The sequence below is a fragment of the Tamandua tetradactyla genome, chromosome 8 (genome assembly GCF_023851605.1).
Source record: "Tamandua tetradactyla isolate mTamTet1 chromosome 8, mTamTet1.pri, whole genome shotgun sequence".
Taxonomy (NCBI): domain Eukaryota; kingdom Metazoa; phylum Chordata; class Mammalia; order Pilosa; family Myrmecophagidae; genus Tamandua; species Tamandua tetradactyla.
In genome coordinates, this window is record NC_135334.1 from 24,422,507 (window position 1) to 24,436,692 (window position 14,186).

At 44.9% G+C, this 14,186-nt stretch overlaps 1 long non-coding RNA gene and 1 pseudogene across 1 annotated transcript in view; one reads left to right on the forward strand and one right to left on the reverse strand.

The window, feature by feature from the left end:
* LOC143643295 (uncharacterized) overlaps positions 1-14,186 on the forward strand; it is a 122,478-nt gene that overhangs the window by 74,311 nt on the left and 33,981 nt on the right. The gene's annotated exons all lie outside the window — the stretch shown is intronic.
* LOC143643835 (large ribosomal subunit protein bL27m pseudogene) lies at positions 5,249-5,924 on the reverse strand (annotated as a pseudogene).

The window sequence follows — 14,186 nt, forward strand, 5'->3', positions numbered from 1 at the left end:
GGCTCTCAACCGAGAGAGAAAGATGGTAATAACAGCAACAAAGACCCTCATAAGAAAATATTTATGTCCGTCTCCAGATCTGCTCCCACCTCCCTAGACCTTCCCCTTCCTCAGAAGAAAACTTTCTGGGAGAGAAGATACATAGAAAACGGGAGGACAGGGAGGCCCTCAGACAGAAGGTTCTGTTCGCACTGCTGTCCTAAGTGGGATTCTTTGTTTTCCTGTCGAGGCAGCATGCCCCGAGAGAGCGAGAGAGCGAGAGAGCCCGCTACTGCTCTGGAGAGATGGGGAGAAGGGTGTCCAGCGGCAGGCCAGAACTGTTTGCTCAGTGCAGTGCCTGGTAGGGAGCAAGTACTTTCGGCTGGTCTAGGACAAAGCAATGGGTTGGGTACTGCCCCAGTAGATTTGCCTGGAACTGTTCGGTTCATTGAATTATCTAGTTAGTGTCTCCCATGGGCCAGACTGTCTGCCAGGCCCAGGGAACTCGTGGGCTGCATTGCACAGGACAATGACAAACAGGCAAGGATGGCTTTGTTCAAAGCCCTATGCAATAGGGAAGAGAGACAAAGCTGACCCCAAGGCTATCAGAATGGGGGGGGGGGGGCTCCACTCCACTGAAGCAGAGGAGAGGGTTGTGAGGGACTGGAATGAAGAGCTCGTGGAAGAGGATGGGAGGGGAGGTTAAGCCACGGGGTGTGTCCACTTCATGGTGCCATCTCCTGGGTTGCCTGTGGAGCCAGGTGGAATGTGTTAGCTGGGTACTGTTAACGCCAAGTTGAGGGAGGTCGGGGCCTCTAGACAAGAAGAAGCCTGTTGAAAGTTCCGTCAAAACTGAGAAAGTTAAGGTCTTCTTGGTTGGTAACACGAAGAGCGGGGGATTTCTTAACCTATGCTGTTTCCCAGGATCACGTGGTTTGGGTAAAATTCAACATGGTCGGGATAGACCCCCACATCATGCAGAGCAGGAAAGAGTGGAGCGAGGCGGTTCTGGCTGGAGCTGTCTGCCCCTGAGGCTTGAGCCCGGGCCCTGGCCTCTCCCCTGGAACCCAGCCAGCTGACCACTCCCGGGCCCCTCTGCCCTGGGGCATCCCCAGTAGAGCAGCCTCAGCCGTGGCCCAAGCCTCCCCCTAATTTCTATTTCCGCCTTCTCTGCGGGGTTTCCCTCGCTAAGCAGGACCAGTGTGGGAGCAGAGAGGCAGGGCCACACCCAGAACCAGCAAGAGACTCCAGCCTGCCTCTGGGAAGTCCTGTCGGAGAATTAGTATTCTGAGGAGGAAGCCAGTGATTACATTTTAGACTTGCAAATGGGTTTGGTAAATAGGCTTTGCAGAGAGGTGGGACAGACAGCTGGACGAGTGAAGACAACTGTGAGCGGCAGCACATGGTGATTAAGGATGAGATTTGCTCCCTCAGAAAGGGGACTCTCCGGGGGCTGCTTCCTGGTGAGGCATCTTTTAAGTGAATTCATTTTGGCAGTTACTGCCCTCTTTCTGAGTCGAAGTCCCTGGGTGTTGCTTCTGCTGTCTCGTTCTAAGGACCAGAGAGAAAGCATGTGCAAAGCGGTAAGCAGGCACACACTCACCCACGTACTTCACGGGTACCTGTTGAAGAATTCATACGCTCATTCATTCATCCATTCACCTAACAGGCATTGCCCACCCATTCTGTGTCAGGTACTGTGCTGGGGTCCAGGGATAATGCTGAGCAAGACATTCATTCCCCCTTCTATATCCCATGCCATCTTTAAGCAGCTGTTCGGTGCCCAGAAAAGAAGTCAGAATGCCCTCAGCATCTTAGTTTGTCTTTATCAGACCCTGTTTGCTTTTCTATCCCAGACCAAGGCTAGCACAGTGGAAATATCACATGTTCACAAGCTGGGGTGGTCTGGCCCGCTGACCATCTTATATACCCAATGCCATGTTCTAAAACAAAGGACCCAAGACCATGTAGGTGAGCTAGATGCTCTGGACACTAGCTCCTGTGGTACCCGGTGCAAATCAGAAACAAGGGCCCCTTCCTCAAGACATATCACTGCCATCTGCTGCAAAAATTGTCCCAGTCAGTATACAGCTCCACATGACTACACTGGGAATAGTGCTTCCTAGTTTTGTTCAGTGCATTCTCTGCCTACCTATGGGTTTGCTGAATGCCTAGTATGATCAACCCTGCAGATTCACAGTTCAGGGGCTACTGTCAAATCCCTCAAGAGAAAGGTGCAGTGCTCTACACAGATCCAAACACCTGGGAAGCCCATATCCATCTCTGTTCTACTGTTAGCACACATTCCTAAAGTTCTACTCAATTGTGGGTGACTGAGGGTGGAAATGTACACTATTCTGAACTGCATGTGAAAACCGACTAATGAGAAGGTGCAAAGTTATCTACAGGTCTAATTTTCCTTTCCCTCTTCCTTGCCCACATCTCAACTCTAGTCCATGCTGGAATCAGATAATATCTCCATTCAGACAAATGCAAAGCACCCAGCCAAGAACAATTCTTGGCTCCCAATACTCCTTGGCTCCTGATACTCACACATTCTTTGGAAGAACTCTTGAAGTATTTTTCTCTAAGATTCATTGCCTTATAGTTTAAATTGAAGGATAAATCTCAGGACTCAAACCCTTTTGTCCACAGAGGAGGTTGATAAGCAAAGCAATGGATTTAATCAACAGGCAACGGTGTGCCTTGAAGATACTTAAGGGTCTATTTTCAACTCCATGGGTGCAGCACACACATACACACACATGCACAGTTGCCTGCAAATGTGTGTGCAGGGATTGGATGTCTCTGAGCTGGGGCCTGGCCTGGTGCCTTTTGCTCACTGTGCTACATAAATGTTGGTTGGTGAAAATGGTGGTGGCACCAGCAATTATTGGGATCTTCCTTGCTTTGAGCTTTGGGGTCCTTGTAGTTAAGTATTAGCTCTATGCAGTAACCTTGCCTATTCCAATCCTGATGGTTCTGCAGAAGGATGGGTGAATGGGTGAGCATTCAGAAACATGAATATTCCAGGGAACTACTGGCTCCAGCTGCAAAGGACCTTCTCCAGGAAAGGCAGGAACCCAGGAGACTGAATCAGACAGAGATGACACTGATGCCCACGGCCAACCTCAGCATGTTTGGTCAGAACAGCTTTAACTTGGAGCTTGGGCTCTAATGATGTAAATAAAGGGTGGGAATTCAAGACAGGAAGCAGATTGATGGGATGCGGTCCCAGAGTCCCCATGGCTGAGAAAGGTAGGACAAGAATGCTCAGCCTAGGAATGTGTCAGTCTCGGGTGGTGCTGGCTGCATTGGTGGTGAGATACACCAGACCAGGGCTTGAGGGGTCTTGGGGAGGGCCATGCATTGTGCCAGGCTGAGGAGTGGAGGATGTTGTACCTTGCTCCTGGCCTATATTCATGCATCGATCCACTTAGGTGATAAATAAACCCTCAATGAGTGCCCTGTGATTAGGGTCTGTGTTGCAGGCTGTGGGAACTGCCCAGATGAATGAGACATGATTCTAGCCTAAGGAGCTTAGCAAACTGCCCCAATGTGATACCTCAAAGGCTTGGGGGTTCCAGGGAGCAGAAAGCACCTCCAGCTAGGGATTAGTAAAACTGCTCCTGGAGATGGCATTCAAGCTGGAGCTTAGAGGACAGCTCAGACTTGAACAAGTTTTGATGAGGAGTAGAGGAAGGAGTTTGGGCAGAGGGGAATTCCCAGGGAGAAAGACCAGGGAGAAAGCATATGCCACAGCTGGCACAGGCAGGGCATGAGGTCTGGTGCAGGAAAACTGTGTGGAGTGGAGGCTGGGGAGGGTGAATAGGGACTCAGCAGTGAAGGCCTTCCATGGTGATTGACAGAGTCTTACCAGTCGGGGTGGTGAGGTAGGTGGAGTAATTCCCTTCCCCCCTATCCCATTCTCTGGAAACTGAATTTGTGATCTTGCATGGTGAAAGGACTTAGCAGGTGTAATTAAATTAGGCATCTAGAGATGGGGAGAGAATCCTGGATCACCCAGGTGGGCACGATGTAATCACGTAGGTCCTCAAAGGGGGACAGCAGGGCCATGTGACAAAGGAGGTAGAAATTGGAGTGATGCAGCCACCAGCCAAGGAATGCTGGTTACCTCTAGCTGGAAGCTTACAGAGGAAGGGACTCTCACCTGGAACCTCCAGAAGGAACCAGTCCTGCTGACACCTTGATTTTTGGACCTCTATCCTCCAGAACTGTGAGAGAATGGATATGTGTCGTTTTCAACCACCAAGTTTGTGGTGCTTTGTTACAATAAACATGGGAAACTATTGCAGTGGAAGCCCTTTTCCAGCTCTTGTGGTTTCTGCTCTTAAGGAAAGTCTCTTACATTTTCTATAAATTTCCTCATTTTTAAAGGGGTTTAATAGTAGTATCTTCCTTGCAGGGTTTTAAGGGTTAACCGAGAAGGCATATGTAATGCTCCTCCCCATAGAAAACAAGTCATAAATACAGCTTTTGTGATGTTATTCCTGCAGGCTGCACTGGCCTCAATACCTCCCCCTTGCCTGCTCCTCCCCTCCCTTCCCCTGACCTTTTTGCAGCATGGTCTTTCTCCTTTCCTATTCATTCTCCTTTCCCATTCTCTCCTATTGTAGCTCAGTGGTTTCCATTAACTTAGGTCTGTGTGGGTGATAAAAAGTCTCCTAGGCATCTCTGATTTAGGTGAAGACACTAAACCTTACCAAACCCTCTCCAAACCTTACCACATCCTCTTCCCCCTGCCCACTCAGGTCATAGAAAACACAGGGTGAAGATTAGAACCTTGCTGACTCTGCCTGTCATAACATTCATAGATCTTAATAGTTACTGGAAAACATTAATATTTTAACAATTAATTATGTATTTAATTATAGGGACAAATGTTTTAAAATACATTCTTTTTAGGTACAGCATTTAATGAGTGAAACAAATAAATCCTTGAAAGATCCACATGTGGTTATATGCGATGAAATTCTGATTCTGGAAGATATACCTGAATTATTAGAAGTCTGACTCTGTGACAAGCCCCAGAAATGCAATTTTTATAAACATATATTTTTTTGGCCTTAGGTCAGGTCTCCCCAAGGGCTTCCCAGCTCATCACTTCACAGAAGCCCCTGAAAAATCACCATCAAAGCAGACCTCTTCCTCAAGGGCCTGTTGTCACCTCCAACCCTTGAGTTTTTCTGGTATCACCCTCTCCTGGTGTCTGGGCTCCAGTCTTTGTTCAGTGGCCTCAATCAGGAGCTCAAAACATGGCTACCAGTTTGAAGGTGCCCTCAGGCTTGGCAGGAATCATGTGGACAAAAGTCTTGGCAAGCACATCACCCTTGGGCAGCTTAGTGGCTGGATTGACCTCCTCAGAGCTGCTGGGATTGGGCATGTAGACCTTCTGAGTGAAGTGGACTACCTCCAGGGCATACAGCACTTCTTCCTCCCCAGACCCATATGGGCTCCTGGGTACCAGCGGGAATGACGCTGAGTCCAAGGATATTGCCAGCATGAACGTAGTGATCCTCCATTTTCTTGAAGCCTTAGCGTCTACCTGATGATTTTCCACCAGGGGTTTTGGGAGTTACCACTTGTCTTCTTTTTTTTTGCATGGGCAGGCACTGGGAATCAAACCCAGGTCTGCAGCATGGTAGGCGAGAACTCGGCCTGCTGAGCCTCTGTGGCCTGCCCCCACCTGTCTTCTTGGACCCATCTCTGATGGCAACTGCTGTAGCCTGAGGCGGGTTCAACAAGGTTGTCACTGCAGTCTGCGCCCTCAGTGCTAGCACCACTGATGCCGTGTTCGTTTTACATTTGCTCAAACATATCTTTTTGATAACTTTACTGATGTCTAATTGACATGCAACCAACTGTACATATTTAAAATATACAATTTGGTAAGCTTTGACGATTGCATCTACTTGTGAAACCATCATCATGATTAAGCTAATGAACATATCTATAACCCCCCCCAAATTTCCTCATGTTCCTTTGTAATCCATCCCTCCTGACCCTCTCTGCTATCCTCGACTTACCCCTTCTGGCACACTTTTCCTACAGGTAACCACCGACCTGCTTTTTGTCAGAATAGCTTACATTTTCTAGAATTTTGTATGAATGGAATCATACAGTATGTACTCTTATTTTGTCTGTCACCTTTTACTCAGTAAAGCGACTCATCATGTTGAGTGGATCAGTAATTCAAGCTTTTCTATTACTGGGAAGTGTCCTATTTTGTGGATTACTACACTATATATGTACACATTTCCCTGTTGATAAACATTTGAGATTTTCCAGCTTCATAAATAATTTTGCTAGGGACATTCATGTAAAAGTCTTTATGTGGCTATATGCTTTCATTTTTCTTAGGTAAATACCTGTGCCAGTTTGAATACCCCAGAAAAGCCATGTTATTTAATCCTCATTAAATATTTCTGAGTGGGATCTTTTTTTATTATTTCCATGGAGATGTGATCCACCTAATTGTGGGTGGTAACTTTTGATTAGGTGGTTTCCATGGAGATGTGTCTCCACCCTTTCAAAGTGGGGTTGCTTACTGGAGCCCTTTAAGAGGAACCATTTTGGAAAAAGCTGAGAGCCACCAGAACCAACAGAGCCCACAGAACAAACAGAGGACTGGGGGAGCCATTGAAGAGAAAGCTAGCAGATCTCACCATGTGCCTTTCCAGCTGAGAGAGAAATGCTGAATGTCATCAGCCTTCTTGAACCAAGATATCTTTCCCTGGATGCCTTAATTTGGACATTTTCGTAGCCTTGCCTTAATTTGGATATTTTCACAGCCAGAGAACTATAACTTTGCAACTTAATAAATTCCCCCTTTAAAAAGCATTCCATTTCTGGTACATCACATTTTGGCAGCTTGCAAACTAGAACACTATCTTAGAATGGCCATATGGTACAGCAGGTATATGTCTAACTTTTTAATACAATGCCAAACTGCTTTCCAAAGTGGTTGTACCATTTGCATTCCCACCAGCAGTGTCCAACGGTTGCTTGCCCACACTTGATATGGGCAACCTTTTTCATTTTAGACATTCCAATAGGTATGTATCTAATAGGTAGTGGTATCTCATTGTGGTTTTAATTTGTGTTTTCCTAATGACTAATGATACTGAGCATCTTTTCATATACTTATTTCCCATCCACATATCTTTTTTTGGTGAAGTAGCTATTCAAATTTTTTGCCCCATTTAAAAAAGAAATTATGACATTTTCTTGTTGAGTTTTGAAGATTCTTTATATATTCTGGATTCAAATCCTTTATCAGATATATGCAAAGATTTTCTCTCCATCTATGGTTTGTATTTACATTTAATAGTGTCCATTGATGAGCAGAAGATTTTAATTTTGAGAAAGTTCTTTTATGGATTATGCCTTTGGTGTCATATCTAAGAAATCTTTGCCAAACCCCATGTCGCAAAGATTTTCTCCTAGGTTTTCTTCTAGACTTTTTATTGTTTTGTAACTGAGAAATCAGGTTTTAGGGGATGATTTTGATTACTGAATCATTATCTAGATATTCCTTTTTGCTTTCTGGTATATTGGAGTAGACAGAGGGAAATATCTGAAATCTTTGAATTGAAATCCTGCTGCCTCGATCTGTGATAATGATTGTATAACTTTTATCTTGTGCCTTTGTGATTGTAAAAAACCTTGTGGCTAACCTCCACCTGTAACCATTTATCCAGTTTTTTGACTTTAAGTTTGTGATCTCTACAGACAGCCCCTAATGTTTATTTATGAATGAGTCAGCCCAGAACTACTGCCCCCCCCAAGTTAAAAGTTATCTTTATAACCAAGATTGGATCTAACCAAAATAGGCCTGCCTGACATGCACAGTAGCTTAGATTTTAACCTACAAGTCACCTGTACCTCATTACAATACTAAAAATCACACCCATCATGATATTAAGGCCGCCATTTTCTTGCCTATTTTCTGTGACTAAGCATGTAATCAATCTGCCCATGTTTAGTGATTAGATCACCTCTAATTACATCATCTGGGGCCACTGTGCTCATTTTCACCAGTGACAGTTTTAGTTTTAAATTTATGTGTATGATCCATCTTGAGTTAATTTTTGTAAATGGTGCGAGACATCAATGGAAGTTAATTTTTTTTTAATATGGATAGCCAATTGTTCCAGTACCATTTGTTACAAAAACTTTTCTTCCTCCACTGGCTTGGCTCTGCAGCTTTGTCAACAAGTAGTTGCCCATATATATGTGAATTCTTATCAATACTTTTATGCACTCTTCCAAGTATACAATAAGCGATGTGTTTAAGGGCGCACACTATAGAAACACCAAGATTATTTTCAAAAGCCAGTGTCAAAAAATGCTCATAAATGAACATAACATAATAAACTTACCAGTCAACTTTTAGTGTCAATATTTATAAAGGCCTTTGTAAATTGCTTGCTTATATTATGACGTTGACTAGAATGAGCCAGGGAATCCACACCTAGCTGAGCTTTGGGGAACGATACCTCGGTGGTTTATAAATGCCGCACAGTAAAATTTTGATATTAAACTCGGTGCTTTTAATCCTCTCACTTCTCTGCCTCACCTTTCCAGATGAAGGGAAGGTTTTCACCATGCACTGCTCTTAGGGTAGGGACTCTACAGAGGGAACAAAGAGTCCCTTTCCTGGCTTTTGAGCTCTTAAGTAGCCTTTTGTAAATCTATTATACAGGCAATGGTATTGAGAGCCATGGATTTCAATTGCAAGGGTATGGTACTTGAGAGAAAAAAAGGTATTTTTGAATTTCAAAAGCTGGGCTTTAAATATCAAAAGCCAAAGCCAGAGGGCTCAGAGCACAGATTTGTATCATAAACCAGACAGTGGAGAAGAGCAGTCTCTTTCCCTACCCAAAAGGAAATAAGATTTCAACCTAAGGATGAGGGGTGGGATGGAGGAGGGAGAACTGGAGGGAGCTTGATTAAATTTTAAACTGATGGGCACCTGGAAGGGCTGCGGTGTTGGGAGAAGCCCAAACTAGCTACCCGTAAGGTGGTCCCGCGTCCAGCAGAACCACACCGAGGCAGCGCAGAAACAGGGGTCCAAGGTGCCTGGGCCTGATGGGTCCGAGGAGCCCCTCGGAATCCTTGCACCCGATATGGAGTGGAGAAGCTGCCCACAGTTCTAGCATTTCCTGAGCAGAGCCTGCAGGTGGCCGAGAGGGCTGGTGGGAGTCTGACCCGATCAGGGGGGTGCAGTATGCAGAGCTGATGAGGAAGTGCAAATTGGTGAACGTACTCCCTGGCGCCTGTGAATGTGTGACCTGATATGGCAAAGGGGAAGGAAGGTTGCTAATCAGCTGACCTTAAAATAGGGAGTGTAGCCTAGATTATTGCCCAGGTGGGCTCCAATGTAACCACAAGGGTCCTTAAAAGTGGGAGAAGGAGGGGCTATAAGGGTAGTGCAGTGGTAGAATTCTCACCTGCCATAGGGGAGACCTGGGTTCAATTCCCGGTCCATGCACTTCCCAAACAGACAAACAAAACGAACAAAAATTCAACAAATGATGCTGCAATAATGGGATACTCACATGGAAAAATAATGAAATGTGACCCTGCCATATAGCATACCAAAAAAAAAAAAAAAAAAGTGGAAGAAGGAGGCAGAAAAGAACCAGAGAGATGGAAGCATGAGAAAGGCACAGCTTGATGTTGCTGGCTCTGAAGACAGGGCTGTGAACCAAGGAAAGCGGGCAGCCTCAGCCTCTAGAACTGTAAAAGGCCAGGGAAGGGATGGATTCTCCTCTGGGACCTCCAGGAAGGAATGCAGCCATGCTGACACCTTGATTTTAGTCCTGTGAACCCATTTTGAACTTTTGACCTCAGAACCGTAAAATAATAAATTTGGGCTGCTTTAAGCCATCAATTAGGTGGTAATTTGTAACAACAGTAATAGAACAGACTCCTTGATCCCTATGTCTGCCAGTTATGAATCACAACTGCTGTGCAAACTGCTCTCTCTGCTGCTGCTCAGTGGGCAAGCCCGCCTGCCTCCTCTGCCTCACCTCGCCCCAGCAGCGCCCCCTAATGCCCACCAGGATACTCAGTGCAGCCCCCAGTTCTTGACACAACCCTGTGCCCCTGCCCCAGTCTGCACAAATCTGGAAAGGTCCAGGTTCATGCATTTCAACCTGGAAAGGTCCTGTCTATGCGTTTCAACCTAGTCTATTTTTTTTTTTTGTATAATATGCAGTGGGGGTTACATTTCATTCTTTTTCCATGTGACTATCCTGTTATCTCAGCACCATTTGTTGAATTATTTTTTATTTTTTATTTTTATTGCATGGGCTGGGAATCGAACTTCAGTCTCCTGCAATGGCAGGCGAGAATTCTACCACTGAACTACCCGTGCACCCCTCACCCTACTCTTTACCCTCTACCACCAAGACAGTTTCCATTCTAGATGTACATTGATGCCTAGAAGACACTCAGAAATTAAATAATGCTGCCTTTTATTATTTTCTTTTGAAGTTCTTTACTCTTTCTCCAAGGTCCTGATGCCATAGAGCTACCCTGGATTTATAGTCTCATATTATTATTTTGTCAATTGTTTCTCTGAAGGAAGTGTTCCCTCAGCTTCGCTCCCTACCTCTTGCAGAAGATTGCATGGAGCATGTGTTTACAGGCCTCTCTTCTCTTCTTCCCATACCCAGGACCTAAAGAAAATCTGGTGAGCATCTAGAAGGAGTTCGAGCAGGGGCAAATATAGTTTCATTTCTTTCCTTCTTTCCTCCTTCTTTTCTTTCTCCTTTTCTTATGCTAATACTGGTCAAGTTCCACCTCTAGTTCTGACTCTGCAGTTAGAGTTGGTGCTCAAAGGTGAGGTTGATTCACTCCTGCTTCTAGTTCGGAAGGGACAAGGAGAAGGGTAGATAGACACTTACAACGTAACCTGACTGAGGACCACTAGACTAGGGACTACCAGGAGTGCTCTGGGAGCACGTACTAGAGGAGTCTCTATTAGTTAGGGGGATGTTAGCTGCTGTAAAAAGCTATTAGAATTTATTTCTTGCACATTTATCAGTTCAATGTGTCTGTGGTAAGCTTTTCTGTGTCTTAATTCAGGGGCTTGGGCTCCTTCTATCCTGTGTCTCTGCCATCTTCTAGAGCCTTGTCCTCTTTCCCCAGCCAAAAAAAACGCAACCTAGAAATATCACCCATCACTTCTGTTCACAATCCATTGGCGAGAACCACCCTTGGATGCAGAAAGAGTCAGGAAGTGTAGTCACTGGTTGGCATCTGCCTCCCAGTAAGAATTCCATTGTTATGGAAATTGGGACCATGAATTTTTTGGTGGATAGCTAGCCATTTCTGTCACATCTAATGCAGTCTTCAAATGGTCAAGGAAGGTTTACTGGAGGAGTTGCCATCTTTACTGAGTCCTGAAAGTAAGGAAGACAGTCAAATGAGGAAGTTGGGGAGAGTGTTTCAGCATGAGAAAAAGGCACATTGGGGAAAATAATAATAATAAGCAACATTTATGTAGCCCTTTATAGATTAAGATGGGAACCAGAGTGTTTGGTTTTCTAAAGCTGCAGGAATTCAATATACCAGAAATGGATTGGCTTTTGCAACGGGGATTTATTAGTTAATGAATTTACAGTTCTAAGGTCATGAAAACATCCAAATTAAGGCATTAAGAGGAAGACACCTTCTCTGAAGAAAGGCCACTGACATCCGGGACACCTTTGTTACAAGGGAAGGTACATGGCATCTGCTGGTCCTTCTCTTCCAGGTTCTGTTGCCTCCAGCTTCTGATTCCAATGAGTTCTTCTCTGAGCAGCTGTGGGTCCTCGCTTAGCATCTTCAGGGTGTTTCTCTCCAAACTTTCTCTTTTGGTGTTTCTGCCCCTTTATCTTCTCATAAAAGACTCCAGTGAAGGACTAAGACCCACCTTGAATGGGCCAGTTCAGATATCAATTGAAACAACCTAACGAAAGGTCCTATCTTCAGTAGGTCTGCACCTACAAGAATGGATTGAAAGAACGTGGCTTTTTCTGGAGCACATAACAGCTCCAAACTATGACACAGACCTTCACAGAATTCATTTAATTTGCACATTAACAGTATAGTGCATACATTATTATTACCCCGTTTTTTTTTTTTTGTTTGTTTGTTTTTTTACATGGGCAGGCACCAGGAATCAAACCCGGGTCCTTGGGCATGGCAGGCAAGCACTCTTACCTGCTGAGCCACCGTGGCCCACATACATTATCATTATTCCTGTTTTATAGATGAGGAAATAGAGGATAGAAAGGTTAAGGGACTTTCCCAGTTGATCAAGAGTAGATTGTAGTGATGCTAGGGGTAGGAGGGGTCAGGAGGGCCCAGGAGAGAGAGAAGTGAAAAGATGTAGGGCTGTGGAGGCAGCAATGGCTAGACCATGAAGGCTTTTGGAGGCCATCCTAAGAAGTTTGAACTTGAACTAGGGATCACAGAGAAGCTGTCGAAAGATCAACATGGCCAGATTTGCAGTCATGGTGTGTAATTGTGGAGAATGATTTGAGAAGATTGAGACGGGAGGAGGGAAGCTGTGTCAAGTAGGATGTTACAAGCCCAGAAAACCCAAACTAGACAGGCTTAGATAATGAGGAAGACATTTATCTCACACCGAGAATTAAGGCCAGAAGCAGGGCTCAGCCTTCTTTAATTCGGCAGCTCCACAACATCACTGAGAATCCAGGTCCCTTCCATTTTCCTGCCCTACCATCCTCTGCTCATTGGCTTTTACCCCTTATGGTCCAATGGCTTCCAGGCAGACAGGACAGTGTCTGGTAAAAGAAAAGAGATGATCTCTCTTTTTATGTGTCTTTAATTAGCAAAGAACTTCTCCCTGAATCCTACCAGAAGATGTGCTCTTACGATTCATTGGCCAGGTTTGAGTCCCATGCCCCTTTCTAAACTAATTACTGACAAAGGGAATGAGCGAGATTACCATGATTGGCTTTGAGGATTCCAAGCTTACCCTCACACCGTGTGGAAGAGGGTGGAAGCCTGAACAAAACTGTGGGGTAGGAAACCAACAGGGACTGCTACAGAAGATCATGGAGGTGGCTATGGTGGGAATTTGGCCTGGAAACATTAGTGGTCTGGATTAACAGATTGAGAACAAGTCAGTAGGGGGAAGAGAAGTGGACAGATTCTAAACCATTAAGGAAATAGCATGACCAGAACTTGGTGATGAGTGAGGTTAGGAGATGAGAGAGAAGTCAAGGGTGACCAGGTTTCTGGTTTGGGCAGCTGAGAAGGAAGCCAAGCCAAGGAGCAGCTTCTTCTTTCTTCATTCACTCATTCAACAAGTATTACTAATCACCAGTCATGAGCCAAGCACTTCCTCCCGCACAGTAGTTTCAGCCTCATCTTTCAGATGAGAAAATGGAGGTTTAATGAAATGAAGCAACTTATCCAAGATCACACGGCTGGTGAGTAAGTGGTGAACCAGGATTTCAATCCAGATCCTTCTGTCTGATTCCAAAGCCCATTTTCTTGCCAAAATTCCATCCCACTTCTACAAAATAGGGATAAGTCAATAGTCTTTGCTCTATAAAGAAGTGAGATAAGCATACAAGTAAATATACCAAATGGCAGAATATGATAAAACATTCAAAGGGAGTTAGAAGAAACAGACATTTTTTAACCCCTCCTATGCTTCCAGAATGGCTCTGAACAGGTTACAAAGGTGATTCATTTAACCCTCAAACAAAACCCCTGTGAGGTGGTTTTATTATCCACAGAGTCATCTTGGGCCGAATAATAACAGCAACGGCTACCATTTCATGCTTCTAGCCAGGCGATGGACAATTTGCTTTAGGTATAAACCTCACAACCACATAATGAGTATGTGTCCTTGACCCCAACCACTGAGGCTTAGAGAGGTTAAGAAATGACTCCCAGGTCATACCGCTAAATCCATTTTAGATCTCTTCTTCCCCCTCACGTGGAGAGGCCAATCTCCTTGGCCTGGCTCCACAAACCCCTCCAGGATTTGCCCCATCTCTCTCTTTCTAGTCTCCTTTCATACTAGTCCTTGCTTTGCATCTTTTGCTCCAGCAACACTGAAACATTTGTGGTTCCTTAGAAATTCGGAGGGCAGAGCTGAGACTAGGGTGAGGAAAGCAAGGTGCCTAGGATACAGAATTTAAGGAGGCCCTCATTTC